The 13,515-nt window shown below is 37.4% G+C and overlaps 1 long non-coding RNA gene across 1 annotated transcript; it reads left to right on the forward strand.

Annotated features, from left to right (window-relative positions):
* The first annotated feature begins 7,808 nt into the window (after window positions 1–7,808).
* Window positions 7,809–12,677, forward strand: LOC110474707 (uncharacterized). Its single transcript, XR_002466149.3, has 2 exons — window positions 7,809–7,950; window positions 11,077–12,677. It is a non-coding gene; the product is annotated as an uncharacterized LOC110474707 (long non-coding RNA).
* The last annotated feature ends 838 nt before the right edge of the window (window positions 12,678–13,515 follow it).

Below are 13,515 nucleotides of genomic sequence, written 5' to 3' on the forward strand. Positions count from 1 at the left end.
TCACCTCTGCTAATTTCTATTTTCCCTTTTACTTTATGACAATGATTGTGTTTCCACTCAATTTCAAAATAGAGTGTCTAGCTGTTTTTCTTCAAAGCTCTGTTAATAGCTGATTCATCTGTACATTCAACTGTCCCAATTCAAAGCAATTTGAACTCAGAGAGGCTTTTGATTTTCTGCCATATCAATCACTGTTACAGAAGCTCTGCATAAAGCCTATTATGAATTTCCAGGTGATTATTAATATGTAGTAACTTCACTCATTGCTAGGAGATTCATTGATTGCTATGATTCATTGTTAGCATTCATTAGTACCACCTATTTTTTTGAGATGCAGCATTGGGGAAATATTCCAGAATATCTATAACCAAGGGACATGATTTGAAGCCCCCCAGACCATTAATTGCCTGTCTTTTAAAAGTAAGGGATATTTGGAGATGATCTCTTTCTTAAGGAACAGCAGCTCAAATTGTGTCTAGTGAGTGATACACACCAGGATAAGCCTTGCCTGACAGATGACACATCCCAAGCTGGATTTAGGGGTTACTCCTTGTGGCTTCACTCATAAGCTTCCACTGAACTTTGCTTCACTGACCTGGCTTTCACTGTCTAACCATCTGTATCAGCCCTTACTAAAGGGACTTTGTCTGTCAGCCAACCATACAAGATCCATACCTTCCTGTTACAATAGGAACTTGGATTTATTTGATCTCTATTAATGTAAGCGTGTATCATAATTTGTTTTGAAGTGTAAAATTTTAATTTTACTTTTTTTGCTGTAAAGTTGCAGCATTGTGAGTTCCAAAGATGCTGCCCTGTTTTATTTTTATACAGATGGCATTCATAAAGTCACAGAAATAAACATGCTCACTGGGCAGCTCTTCCTTCTGAATTTTTCACTACCTTTTTGCCAAGACAACTGAGACTCAAACCCTAGTATAGGGTGTTGCACTTGCATTACAAGACTTGCATTTGGAACCAGAGCACATACACATGTGCCAGGTACAGAACACTGTTATCAGATTTGACACAGCAAGTACTGGGCCCTGGCAGGTTTTAATCATATGTCACACAGGTTCATGTTTTAGGACAAGCATCTCAATTCAGTAAGACCCTTATCTGTGTAATTATTCTTATATTTATTCAGAGAATCTTTTAAGTACATGGTTGCATTTGACCAAGCAATGGGGTTGACATTCTCAAATTAGTGCCTAATTGCTGAATGAGCTAGCTGCAAGATAAAACAGTAGCTAGTAAGAAAATTTTTTGAGTGTGTTGCTGTTATACTCAAATTGCAGATCATTCTAACAAGTGGTAGCTCCTTTCAGTGAGAACCATGCAGCTGATGTGAGACATTTGATAGAGAAAAGTCAGGTGGATGCAAGGTGAAGCTCCAGTAGATGCACAGTTTCATGTACACAGTAGTGTGCACCAGCTCCACGTGACACCAACATCTTTGAGATGATACAAGGAAATATTGAAAATGAACCATTGTAGACACAGAAAATGTTCACCAAGATTTGTAGAATCTGGTATTTTCTCTGAAAAAAACCTGCATTTGATATAACAAAGTACAAATGTGTTAGGAAGAACAGCTTCTTGCTTTCCTTTCCTGCATCTGCACCAGTCCCTGTATAATGGGCAATAAGGACACGAATTCTGGAGCAGTTCACTAAAAAATGCTGTTCCTCTAATATCTCAACATTCAGCTGAGTTAAGAGAAAAGGTGTCCAACCTCTGCAGAGCCACCAACATACGTGATACCATCCTACCACCCATGTGGTGGGAAAGAATAGAGTAAAAGAAGACAAAACCCAAGGGACTAAAACAGAGACAGAAGGAGAAATAAAACTGTAAAGAATTAATAGAAGAACATGTTGAAGTTTCAGTTCAGCAAATGGTGGTGAAGGCTATATGTTTTCATGGTTCTGTCACAAGGGAACTCTAATAACAAAGGTTTAGTTCATAAGTGAGAGAGTGCTTTCACCAACAAGAAAAGCTTGTCAGAGAGATATTTTACAAGAACAAAAGTAATATCTAGGTGTTGTTAGATAAGTATTTTCTTTTGAAATTTATTTTATTGCTAAATAAATAAAAGCCTGGCTTTTTTATGTACTGATCTGCTCACATCAATCTGACTCACTATTGTTTTCGATTTATTTTTGAAGGCTAAGCATATTGAATAATGAAAACAAACTCCATCCACCTTGATGTGAATATATAACAGGTCAGACAATGTGACATATTAACATAATATAGTGGTTGAATATATTATTTCCATTTACAAATTAATCTGATTTAGAGCTGTGCATATACACAATCTATTTAAGTTTATATTCAGCCTTTGGAAGCAGTGTATATTTATTAACACCTTTGCAGTAATGCAAATTAGACTTGATTTGGCTTCTGAAATACGGAACAAAGACTCTTGTGAATTTAGAACTTTTAACTCCTTATTGTGCAGTTTACAATTTAGTGTGCTGGAAAATCACTAGTCAATTTACATGAAAGAGTCCTGGCTGATATATCTAACCTCTAATAGTAGAATTTTGTGTTTATACTGTAAAGCATTCGGGATGGCAGATCTTCATAACAAAGACAGTGTTCATTTGGCTGTTTCATAAAACTATGCTTAACTGAAAGACTTTAATGACTGAAAGTTTTTCAACAGAGCCAATATAATAATTTTCATCTATTACAGAAATATGGGGATTACTGGAAAATAATTTGTAAGAGGAAATGAGTTATATAATTAAAGAATTAACTTCATTAAGAAATTATTGAATTCTAGTAAAACAAAATTTTGTCTGCTGTTTAAGAAATTAGTTTCCTACTGAAAATTATCTATAGTTAGCGAATGACAACAAAGCAATGACTGAAACTGTCTTTCAAAGACAATTGCATAGAACATTTATTAGGTCCCTACTTATTCACAGTGGACAGAACCACTGTGAAGAATGCCACAAGGTAGTCTCTTGTTCACTGTCTGCAAGTCTGAAGGTAGAGCTAGCCAAAACATGTCTCAGTTCCTCCTCCTATATCAAGTGCATGCTTATGATGTTCTCTGGGACTTGGTCATTCCCTCTTGTCTTTCTTGCAATTCACTCTCTCCTCTGCCCCGTTTACAGCCTGTTAAACATACTGGTGTGTGAAGAATCACCAGGATGTATCCAAAAGAATATTTTAAGAGCTATACTGCATAGTGCTGTCATGCCTTCAGGTTAGGAGCCTGGGGACAGAAGCGATTCATATGACTGAGACAGAAATACTGAATAGGGACAGTTGGATTCCCAGGATCCAATTTGCAACAATCCAGTTGGCTGTAGGAGCACCTAAATCAAGAAATAGGATTTCTTCTGGTGTCCTGTTTCTTGTTTTAAAAAGATATATCATTCTTGGCTATATTTCCATGAGATTTTATTTTTACACATTGCTCTTAATTTATATAAGTTGGTCTGAGTCATAAATATCTGATACATATAGGCACTTCTGTGAGGTTTAAAGAAGACAAGGTCTGGAAAGAGAGGTCAAACCCTTGTTTTCCCAGGTATTTACAGATATTTCCCTCCCTTCCCCTACTTATTCCAGTGGGTGGGAATGGCATTGTAATTTTGACTACTATAAAACCCTCACAGTCTAGTAGCTTTTCAGAACATTTATTATATTTTATACATAGTTCATACGTTGTGCTTAAACTCTGTGGTGCATCATGAATGTAAGGCACTTAAACAGGCAGCCCAGAGTAGTTGTGGATATCCTATCTGTCAAATTATTTAACCAAATAAATATAAATTATAAATTCTGAATCACTGTGCCTATCTGTTATAGTGTCTAGCTTTTTATTATTTCAAAATTCAGAGAAGCCAATCCCACTGATCTCCAACTCAGAAAAGAGAACATTTAATCAGCAACTAATGCATTAACTTCAAGCCACAGCAATGTAGATTCCCTGTTTTGGTTTTGTAATTTGAAATTAAATCCTATTCATGAGGGATTTAGAACTTGGTGATAAAAGCTAAGGCCATAGCTTCTCTTAGATGAAGATTATGGGGTAATAATTGTTTCAAGGTGTAGGAATACTAAATATATACAGGTTATAACTATTTTAAGGTGTAAAAATACCAAATATATACAATCTGATTTTATGTATTTGTTCCTCTTACTGGAGAGGAGAAGTACAATGGGAAGAAAATTGCTGTCCAGTTTAATTTAGCTGTAGAAGGGTATTACAAATCATAAGAGAATTTTTTTGCTATTTTTTGCTATTTCTACTGCTGACTTATTGTGTATTTATTTTTTCAGTTCTTTGTCATTTGGAAACAGCAGAATAAAAGACTGCTATCACAATGCATTAGAAAAACAAAATAATTTTTCTTATGATTTTAATGAGTCACTTTCTAAATTTTCCATTATAAATAATCCTGTGGTAATTCTCACAGTCAAACCTGATGAGACTTTTATTTTTGTGTCATACAATATCTCAACTATAATTGAGATGTTTGAAGGCACACCCAGATAAAAAGATAAATTTACAAGGACTCAAATTGGACAAGTGTCAATGCTAGTTTTAATGTTTCAGGTTTTGCTATTGTTTGGTTTGTTATTCTAGGTATCCTAGCTGTTTTTCATGTTTATTACATTTTCAAGAAATAGGAATTGCTCCTGCCAAGACTTTGAGACTGTTCTATTTTCCCTTCATCTCTGTGAAAGGAATGATGATAAGGAATTATCCTCACAACTCCTTGTGCAGTGCAGAAGAGCCTAAAATAGCTCTGAGCTGGCCTTCATTTCTCAACTCCATCACTGAAATGCAAAAGAGCTATGTTTGCATGGCATTGAATAAGAAGAGTAATTAGCAACAATGTATGTGTCCCCTTGTCCTGGACCTGTAGACATTGATCCTGGAGTCAGCTGGGATATTTCAGACTTGCATTCCCTGGTTTGATGAACAAGTACTCAGTGAGGGAAATGAAACAGTTATTTTAGTGTAAACCAGGATTTACTCTACTCAGTCTCTAATAAGATTTGAGAAGTAAGAAGTGGATTTATGAAATCTGTAGGCTTGTTCCTTACTTAAATGAGTTTTAGCAAGGGAGCACTAAGCCCCCATTTAACCTCAAACACCGCTGTATATCCTAGTTAAGAAACAATGAAATATTATCCTGTTATCACATACTGATCAGCATTTTATATAGAATGCAAACTGCTGTAATGTAATTCTTCTTCCCGTTGCTCCAGCAGTGGTTTTCAATAATTAATTCTGATTCTCATTACCACTACACTGACTTCAGTGGACATACTCAGATTTTGCATGAGTGCAAGGACGTAATCAGAAACACTAGTGTCTTCTTTCTGATTTTTTTGAGCATTGCTAGGATGTATCCTAAACAAGGGCCCTGAAATTTTTTGTTTTAGCTGACACAGAAATACAGGAAAAAAGTAGGTCACTACCCCAAGAAGCTGAGAAGCTTTCCTAAAGGAAAGAAAATATTCCACTTCTAACAGAGTCTGGAAAGTGGTGATAAGAATTATCTGTTTTCAAATTCAAAAGTAAACTTCTTTTTCTCTTTATTTCTTTCTCTTCTTCTTGTTGTAGTTGATTCTTTGGAATCAATACAGCATAGAACAATTAAATTTAAAAAACCCCTAAAATTCAAAGAACACAACATGCTCCAAAGGTCATGCTTATGGCATTGTCAAGTGATGTGTTTTTCTAATAGTCTTGGTTTGACTGATAATGTGATTGAAAAAATATATTTCACCCCCCCTCGCTTTTTTTTCACTATTTAGAAACAATGAATGGGAAGATTTTAAATACTTTTTGTTCTTTATTCCTGGATTTTCTTTTGCTCTTTCTTCCTGGATGTTTTTCTCTCTTTTTTTTTCCCCCTGAAATACCTTCTCTCAAGGTAAAAAGTATAGATACTATTGGCTATAGCTCCAGCTTTCAAGGTTAAATCTGGGTATGATATTTTATCTGTGCTTTGTTTTCCCTAAGACAATTCTGCAGCTCAGACTAGGATCCTGGCTAGATTTACTGCTTTATCCAGCTTGAACTCTTAAGATCTCCTAAATCTTATTTACGTCTACAAACAGCTTATATTTAGCTGAAAAGATGAGGTGGTTTTGTGTAGGAAAATGTCAAGCCCTCTTGCTATTCTATGGTAGAGCAAAACGGCTTACTCTTCGGCTTTCCCGGGTTTTAAAACTCATTTATTTTCCAAAGTAAGTAATATGCTGCCATCTGCTGGCAATAAGAAATTATTTTATTACTTCAAATGACTTGGTGAATACGTTTTCAAATTCTTAAGGAAGTTTGTTTGATGTTATTTTCTCTTCAGTAAAACTATAGGTATCTGAATAGCATAAACTTGCAAAGGACCATTCAATTATAATTTATAATTTACTTCAGGATCCCTGTGAAATCCTTCTTACTTGAACGAAGTCCTATCACAAAGCTAAACTACAAACTTCAAACTCCTTTTCAGCTAAAAGCCTGGAAAAAAAGTAAATTTCCTTAAAGACAGAGAAGAAGGTATACCCTTTCATAGGATTTTGAATGTTCTTTAAATCCAACCAAACAAAAATGTATTTTCCCAGATAGTCTTTTGGTCCTAACTCTGAAAATTTAAAAAATATTTATCTTAAAGGACTTGCATGGAAGTGCTGTAGGCATAGAAATATTTAAGGATCAAAGCTTTTGTTCTTTTCTTTGTTTTTGAAGTAGTATATTTTATAAGAAGAAAAACAGGGGAACAAATGGTATAACTGTTGGGTGGCTCTAGGTGATTTGTACTTCTGAATTTTACTTCCTACTTCATTTCCAGTTAAATCCATTATGTACACAGTCATATAATCTGAAGAATACCTCTTTATAATTTCACAATGGAACATCAGAAAGGAAAAACAACAACAACAAAAAAACCCCAACCAACCAACCAAAAAAAAAAAAACAAAAACCAAAGGAGCTCTGTTTAATCAGAACCATAACTCAATTCAAACTTGGCCTTCCTGGCCGGAGTGCTGGCCAAAATTTCAGTGGTGTAGTGACATTCTGCAACCTGAGAGAACAGGTTTTATAATGAAATATCTGGTTGAACCAAAGTAATTTCCAACAGCACATAATGACCATTTCTTAAGGTGAAAGTGTGTATAATGTATTTTTGATTTATAATTTATACTTCATTTGCACATAAGCAAATAGAGAAAACAGTCTATGTGTATGTGGCTAAATAATCACACCCAATTATACAATCCAGGCCATTTCAGGTGACTATTTCAAGGTGTATGTAGCAACTATTACACTGTTCTGTTGGAAGAATTCTTGAAAACTGAAATACAAATGGAAATTCTGGTACCCTGACTCTTGTGTTGCCACTTATACTGAACAAGATGAATATTTAGGATGTACTGGGGTAAATACTGCTGCTCATTTTTATTCAGTTGTTTTAGTAAATATGAATATGCCCAATGCACAGGGCAGCATCAGATCTTACTGGTCATAAAAGTATGTTTAGTAAAACATAGTTTCATCCATTAGGATAATTGGTGATAAAGCACCACTGTTTTGTTTTCAAATTACTGTTTTCTTTTCCTCAGTCATATATTTCCCTTCTAATACCCTTGTTTTCTAGCATATAAGAGAATCATATTGAACTTCTGGCCTTGTTGCTAGGTTTCAAGCTGCATTTATGCAGTCTACTGAGACATTCTTCTCATTTTTGAATTTTGAATCAAGTCCCAAGGCAACAGTGCCCTGTTTCTTAGCAACACAGATGGGTAGACTGTATATTCCAGCTCTTTTGTACAATGGAAGAATAAACAATTCCCTGAGTAAGTGTGTGCTGCAAGCCCATTGCTTCACTTAATCTCCTGGAGAAGAGAGGAAAGGGAAGTCTTCTGTGGTACAGCAGATGAAGTTTGTCTGGAAGTCCCTGTCTCTGCAGAGTGGTGAGTCATATCTCTATTTTTTCTGTTCTCTGCATCTCTCTGGGGTCTTTATTCACTGCTGTGCATATGGATCTGTAGCTACTTCAGATCAGTGAATTTCAGTTAAAAGATACAAACAGAGGCATCAAAACCAAAGGTAACAAAGCTGGCAGAAGTGGGATGTGTAAAAGTACATAGACTTTTTGCTCGGGTGAAATTAATGGAGAGTCATAAAATTGCATAGCTTTAGAAAATCTGGGTGCAAACCCTTGATTTTAGGAAGGAAATTAGGGCTAGAGAAAATAGGTAGTGATTAAGAGGTAAGGAGGAAATGTGCATTCATGCAACTAACATCTTAGTAGTCTGTTACCTGTGTTTGAAATGGAGAAAAGTTATCCTTTTAACATAATCTCTGCAAAGTGTTAGGCAGTTTTGAGTAATTTTGGGAACATAGGCAAATTCTGAATTTTGCTGCCTTCAGACTGTGGGACTAACATAACCATGTAGAGGGAGGAATACAAGGGAGAGGAAAAGGGGAAGAGAAGAACACACAGCTCTGCATAGCTGAACATTTCTGCTCCTGATACCTGTGGAGGGGCAGGTGCATACATCATCTTTTCATGATGGCAACAGCAGCAATGCTAAGTTTCAGATAGTACAATTTTAGCACAGAGTGGAAGAACAGAAGCACTTGTGCTATTCATCCCCATGACCTTGGCAAGTACCTGTTTTACCTGGACCTAGAGCTGGCCTAGTCAGTCTGCCAGTATCTCAGTTTAGTTGCAAAACAAGAAAAGGCTGTTTTACATGTGTAAAGAATCAACTGTCAAATTCTTTCCAAAATTTTTTCAATCACAAGGTAAACACAGCAGCTGGCTATGGTGGGACAGCTGGCTTGCCTGTAGACTGCCCACACACACTTCATGGGAAGCCTAGGCTACCTTTGAACACAGAAGCAAAGTGCCCACTCAAGTTTACTCACCTCATCCTAAGCAGGAACGGGGCCAGGTTGTGCTTCAGTGTTTGGACAGCCTGAGTATAATATGTGAAGTAGAGACTGAGTTTTGGCCCCTTTCCAAAGGCTATCCTGCATCAGGGATCTGTTGCAGCTGGAAGTTTTCCAGCCGTGTGGTCCTGGGCTGGAAAGAACCTCTCTTGGCAGCACAGCACAGCAGAGCATGAGCTGGAAACCAAAATCACATGAAAAAAAGAGCACTGAAATGTGACCTTCCAGAAGTAATTTATGGGTGCTTGATTTATCTCCAGTAAGCTGCCCACCCAAATCTTTGTTCAGAAACACATCTTTGGTGGTAAGGACATACTTCCATATGCCCTTATCCTTCAAAGGACCATGACCTTTTTATAAAAAAACCCATTCTGTTATCAGAATGAATAAATACAAAGAAAAGAAAGTTGTAATGTTAGGGCTTTCCTTCAGGTTTCCTGATCATCGAGTTATTACAGTAGGAAAAAAAATTGTTTTTATTTTGTTTGGGCCTGCTGCAATACTCGTATGATCTATGTCTTTCTTTCAGATTTTCAGGGCATAAAAAGAGCTCCTGTGTAAGAAAGATAACAGTATGGGAGTGGCTTTTAGATCACGGAGATAAAACAGAAAACATGGATAAGGTAGTATCTGCGTCGAGTTTGTGCACAGAGCTAAATACTTTACTGACTATTGAGGGTGTTAATGCTGCTCCTGTGGCCCTTCATCCTACCTAGAGGCATCCTCAGGAAACAGCCTTCCTCTACTTCTGAGCAAAAAGAGGAAGCTCATGGCACTGGCTACCAGAAAACCCATGGCAGGACATAACATTTGGGAACGTATTAGGGTGGAGTATATAGCAAGGGGGTAGCTCTAATTAACATTGTGTCCTGGGTGTGCCCAGGAATGCAGAGAAAGATGAAAATGCATTAATAGGAATGGAGAGCAGAGCTTCAACATTTCCCTCTTTTGAACTTCTTTTTGTCACTTCTACTTGTACAAAGCGAGATTCATGTAAACCCAGTTGTGCCCCTATATAACCCCAAAACCCTGCTGTGGTGCCCTGCATGTGCAGAGGTTTAGTCTCCTGTGAGGATGCACTGCTTAATGAGTCAAGAATTAAAATATGAAAAAGGCGTGTAAAAAGGGGTGTATTTGTGTTGTTACATAGTGATGAGTTTTTTAGGTAAAATAAAATTCAGTTCCTATTCCTAGAGGCTGGTATGAATGTGTTAATTTCTAACATTCATGCTTTTGTGACTTCATATGGGCTTTCCCTAGGCTCAGGAGTTTCCTTCATCAGGTTACTTTGCAGAAGTGAATGACAGAACCAAAAGCAGTACTTCTTCATCTAAGCACAAGTACAAAATAATATTAAAGTACAACCATATATTTATCTTAATTGAATGTGCTGGGTTGTGCAGACAAGTATAGTTAGAGTGAAAGTAGCAATCAATAATAAATGTATTGTTGTATTGTTGTATATATTGGGTGGGGGGAGGGGGTTGGGGGGGAATCCAGGGCATACCTCTGGCTGCCCTGGAAGGTCTGGGACCCTGTCAGGGGGTCAGGAACCCCCCTGTACAGAGCCCCGAGAGACACTGTCTCTGATCTCTGTCCATGGGAAAAGTTTTCAATTTTACAGGATGAATTAATAGCTCTGAGTGTTTGATAAAGTAATAATTAGTGTGGCATGGGTGCAAAAGTAGAATTTTAGGATTCTAGATAAGGGGTTCAAAGGGGGCAAGATGGAGGAAACTGGGTGTGTCTTGTCCTTTTTCTTTTTCTTCATGCCCTCCTTGTTTCACTGTAGTGTTGGCATTTTTCTATTGGTTTAGGCTGGGGACACACTGTTCAATGTAGGTGATAGATACTGGCATGTTATTGTAAATATAGCACATGTAGTTTCTGGTATATAATGCTTGTAACATCCCACTGAGGGGCAGAGCCCCACACGCTGTCCTGCAGAACAGACCTGTGGCAGGGCAGCAGAACATGTTATAGATAAGCAAGAATAAACAACCTTGAAAACCAGCACAGACGAATTATGGCTTCTTCTTTGGCAGTGGGGCTGAAAGGCAGAGACTTTCTATAATCTCGGGATCATTTAAATATCATAGATTCTGACATGTGTGTTGGGTTTTTCTTTTTCTTTTTGCCAGGGACTGCAATATTTGAGAAGAAAAAATTTAAATCAGGCCATTATGTTCATCCTCCTCCAAGAAGCGAGAATTTTTTTCTTTAAAATTCAAGGAAATTTTTCTGCAAGTCTTGACTGCCCTTTTTTACAACAACAAACTGCAGTGAAGCAATCCAAAGCCAACACAGATTTATGGCTGAAACAACCTCCTGATTTTAGACACCAGCTCTATAAGTCATCCAACCTTCCTCAGAAGCCACAAGGAAAGGGAAAAGGGGAACTGAAGCCAAAAAAGACGCCTGAGGCCACAGTCATGCCAGAGCTACACTTAGGGTTGGGAAAACCACAAACCAAGGATTTCAGAGACAATGACACTACAAAGGCATGCCAAGGGGGGCACAGCACTGCCCCAACATTGCTCCCTCCACACCTTTCTCCTTGGCACCACCCACGTATGGAGGGTCTAACCTGATTTTTATTTATGCCTCAACATTTGTTATGCATGATATGCAAACTTTCTTTATGTGTTGTACTGACACGATAGAAAGCTCAGTCCTCTGGCAGCTTCGTTTGACAGACAACGAGGGGAGAAAAATTCCCACACTCTGTCTTCAAGGGCTTCCCCCTTGCAGATGAGGTAGATCACTGGCTTCCCAGGAGAAAAGTGTCACAGTTTTGGAGGCAGACCAGAGCCCGGACACACTGAGTTCATGCAGAAAGTTCTCCTCACTGAGCTCACCTCCTTTTATACCTGGCTGAGCCAGTCCCTTCCTGGCCAGCCAGCCCGGTGGAGCCTGAGCCCCCGGCCTGGGCCTGCTCCCGCCGGTCGAATGATGCAAGTAAGGTAATTATGTAATGGATCACATATTTCTGCTATAAATTTGTAATTATTTATACTCTGAGGCCTACAGGCCAGCTGTAGACCACCACCCTTTCAGCCTTCGCCTCAATTCAACAGGCCCGGGCCCTTTCTAGTTGGTGATGGATCCCATATATTCTAGAATTTGTGACATTCACTCTAGGGAGCCGTCAGGTGGGACCATTAGCAATACAAGTTATCAATGTGGCATGTTGCATGCTTATAGCCCAACACTTACAAACTTACAACTTAGCTCTAACACAGGAAACAACTCAGCAGTTACAAATGTACAACTTAACTCTAAAAATAAGAAACAGCTCAACCTAAAACCAGGAAACATTTCCATTTTCAGAACTGTGGGAAAAACAACCAACAACCAACAACCAACAGGCCTGTGGTCTATATTCTTAAATAAATAAAATATTTAGTCTTAATTTCTTTAAATATATTAAATCCCTTTAATAGTGCCACCTGTTTTAGGATATACAAAGTACTAGGCGTTCCTCTGTTCCTGTTTAAAAAATATATTTTAAAGTGCTATGTAGGGGATACCAGTGGTGTAACACACCCTAAAGATGTAAGAATTGTATTTAGTAAGGTAACTGCTTCTGAAATTGCTATTTACAAGACTAATTCAAAATCTCCGTTCCAGAAAGATGTTACACTTTGTTTTCTGATTTCAATATTTCAATTCCTTTGATGAAATGAAGAATTTCAATCTTGTGATTTCAATGAAAATAAATTTGGCAAGGTTTGGTCCATCACACTGCACTCCATGTTATCCTAGTATCCCAGTCCATTTCATTGTATTTGCTCCATTTCCAAATTTCCTTTTCTTTTTTTAATTCCATTTGATTTTATTGTATCTCCATTCCAGAGTGTTCTCTTTGTCCACTATGTTCTCTGATTTCAAGATTTAATTTCCTTTCATTTCATGAAAGAAAATGAAACCTTGCGATTTCAGTGGGTATTAATTTGACAAGGTTTAGTCCATTTCCCTCCACTTCAATGTGCACCTTTCCATTGATTGTTTTCACTTTGATTAATTATTTTTTAATGGTGTTTATTTCTTCAATTTCTTTTGTCCCTTCAGTTCACTTGGATTCCTGATTTCAAGATTTCATTGCGGATAATTTTGGCAAATTTCAGTCCTTTTCACTCCACCTCATTTCATCCCACCCAATTTGGTTTTAGTAATTCCTTTTTCATATTTTCTTTATTTTTTTCCCAATTGCACTTGATTTTATAATTTGTCCTTTCCAGACTGTTTGTTTGACTTCCTGCACTTATTTCAAGATTTTATTTCCTTTCATGAATGGAAATTCCCCACAGACAGAACCCTAGCCCCTAACCCTAACCCTAAAGCAGCATCCTTTTTGTGGTGCCCAGGTATGGTTAGGGCTGGTGTATTTTTATCTTACCTAAAAGCAATGTGTAAAGTTTATTCTACAGCTAACTTCAATGGTCTTAGTTCTAGGTATGGTGGTTTTTCTGATGTTAAAATGTATTTTCCTTTACAAATGCAGTGTGAACCTAATTTACTACATTCTGTGACAGGTTACGCCAGAGATCTTTGCAATCTGAAGTTAAAACCACAGCATT

Source organism: Lonchura striata, chromosome 2, assembly GCF_050655825.1.
Source record: "Lonchura striata isolate lonStrDom1 chromosome 2, ASM5065582v1, whole genome shotgun sequence".
NCBI lineage: Eukaryota > Metazoa > Chordata > Aves > Passeriformes > Estrildidae > Lonchura > Lonchura striata.